This window comes from Gracilinanus agilis, chromosome 1 (genome assembly GCF_016433145.1).
Source record: "Gracilinanus agilis isolate LMUSP501 chromosome 1, AgileGrace, whole genome shotgun sequence".
Lineage (NCBI taxonomy): Eukaryota > Metazoa > Chordata > Mammalia > Didelphimorphia > Didelphidae > Gracilinanus > Gracilinanus agilis.
The window spans coordinates 350940023-350942896 of record NC_058130.1 but is presented as its reverse complement, the minus strand read 5'-3'; positions in this window follow the sequence as shown (position 1 = coordinate 350942896).

The window sequence follows — 2874 nt, the reverse complement described above, 5'->3', positions numbered from 1 at the left end:
AAGAAAGAAAGAAAGAAAGAAAGAAAGAAAGAAAGAAAGAAAGAAAGAAAGAAAGAAAGAAAGAAAGAAAGAAAGAAAGAAAGAAAGAAAGAAGAAGAGAGGAAGAAAGAAGAAGAGAGGAAGAAAGAGAGAGGAAGAGAGGAAGGAGGAAGAAGGAAGGAAGGGAGGGAGGAAGGGAAGGAGAAAAAGAGGAAGGAAAGAAGGAAGGAAGGAGGGAGGGAGGGAAAAAACTAGAGTTGAAGCTGAGTTTCAAAGGAAGCTAAAGATTCTGAAAAGTGGTGATGGAGGTGAATGTATTCCAGACATATGGCAGCTAGAAGGTGTTGTGCTATGAGGAACAGCAAGAAAGTCAAATTGAGGAGGCCATAGATTATATGAAGGGGAGTAAAATATTAGACAGAAAAGATAGAGTGAACAACTTAAAGAATTTTAAATGCCAAACAGAGGAATTTGATTTTACAGGTTTCTACAGGTGGTAGAAAGTCATTGAAGTCTGTTGAGCAGGAAAATGGCATGGTCCAATTTGTGCTTTAGGAAAATCATTTTGGCATGAGATATCCCCAGGATGTGTAATATGGGTGAATGGGCATAGATTGGAAAGGAAGGAAATATAAAAGATAAAAAAATGACAGAATGCAACTTTCACCATTACCCTTTCGTGGGGAGTCTTGGCTAGGTCTGGGCAGACATTGGAACCCCAAAAAAGTTGAGCCCAAAGCAATTGTTGGCTCCAAATTTACAATTAATTAATGATCCAGAGTGAGGGATTGGAAGGCAACAGAACAACAAGAGCAGTTTGCTCAAAAGGAGACAAGGTAAAACAAAAGGCCCTCCTCAAGGACAGTAGTAGTAGTAGCAACAGCAGCAACAGCAGCAGCAGCAGTAGTAGTAAGTAGTAGGAGTAGAGGTTCAAAGTATTTATGTTTAGATATGAATGTGGGAGAAGGAGAGAAGCAAAGGTATGAATATAAGCAGGTGAAGTTCTATCCATGAGAACACACAGTAGCAAAAAAGGAATCCAAAAGCAAAGCCTGATTTAGTTCAAGGTAAGACCAAGTCTGAGGAAAACAAGCCAACATGAGTTCTGGGCAGGGCAGGATCCTGAGGAGTGCCAGCTATGAGAATGATATTTTTTCTCAACCAATGTTTCTCCAAGAAGAGACCTGTAACTAGCAATTTCAACCTCTGGAGGAACTGCTGCCTAGAACAATTAACAGCCACTAAGACAGGCAATACTAGATGTCCCCTTCAAATTAAATTGGTAAAGAATGATATAAGGGGGCAACTAGGTGGCTCAGTCAATTGGGAGCTTGGCCTGGAGATGGAAGGTCCTGGGTTCAAATTTGGCCTCAGACTTTTCCTAGATCAGTGGTTCCCAAACTTTTTTGGCCTACTGCCCCCTTTCCAGAAAAAAATATTACTTAGCCCCCTGGAAATTATTTTTTTTAATTTTAATAGCAATTAATAGGAAAGATAAATGCACCTGTGGCCATCACTGCTCCCCTGGATCGCTGCAGCACCCACCAGGGGGTGGTAGCACCCACTTTGGGAATCATTGTCCTAGATGGATGATCAGAGCAAGTCACTTAACCCACATTTTGCCTAAACCTCATTGCACTTCTCTCTTCAAATCAATACACTGTATTGATTCCAAGACAGAAGTAAGGTTTGGTGTTTTTTTAAAAGATGTAAAAATAATACAACAAATAATTAAGACTCATTCAGCTGAGTGAGAGGAAAAATTAGTTTCTACAGTAAGTTAGAAGATAGAATCATAGAGTTGGAAGAGACGGTGGAGATACTCTGGTCCAACAAAAGGAAGTCTCCTTCCCACGCAGATTGTGGTAGGGAAGGAAGCTTTGGGATCATAATTGGCTGTTGATGGAGGGAAGCATCACTTTCCATTAGGAGGACTGGAGGAAGGGCAAGGTGAAGAGTCATCCTTTGGGAAGCAAAAAGAAGCCCTGAGGAAAGGATGGGGCAGAGCTCTTGGGAATTTATGAGACACAGGAAGAAAAGAAAGGAACACAAAGCCTGCACTCTGTAGTCCTCATCTGCACCTGGAATCCCAAACTCCTCTTCCCTGTTTCTTATCCCAGGTCTGAGTTTGCACCTCCATCACTGCCTTCTGCTCAGTTGAAAGATTAAAAGTATTATGTTTTTGTGCCCTTTAGTTTTCATACCCAGTAAATTCCCAACTTTAGAGCAAAGCTAGCCATAGCTCTAAAAAGAGCATTGTGGGTATGGAGATATCCCTGTATTTGGAGTCCAACAGTCTGAATCTAAAGCTGGTATTAGACAAGTTATTTCATCTCTCCTAACTTTTATTTCTACATCTTTAAAATGATAGAGTTAGATCACTAATCTCCAGAGCAGTGTACAAGATAATCCATTGAGGTGCCAAGGAAATATTCTATTTATGTTTGTCTCAAAAAAGATAGAAATTAAGCTTTACTTATATTTGACATATAGATTAAATTGAGTCCTAATACTTTTATTTGTTCCATATGTCAGTCACGTGACCATATTACACAAGGTATCCTGATAGAAGGGTGAGTTCCGTGACAATGTAACAGTTAGCAGTGGCATCCTCATTCATTTACTTGTTTTCACTCTATTTCCATGCATTTCAGTTTGCATGTGCCCAGTTAGGTGAGTTTATAGACTCCTTTTTTTTTTAAAACCCTTGCTTTCCATCTTGGAATCAATAATCTATATTGGTTCCAAGGCAAAAGAGTAGTAAGGGTTAGGCAATGGGGTTAAAGTGACTTGCCCAAGGTCACACAGCTAGGAAGTGTCTAAGGTCAGATTTGACCCTAGAACCTCCTATTTCTAAATCCACTGAGCCACCTAGCTGCCCCCTATAGATTCCTT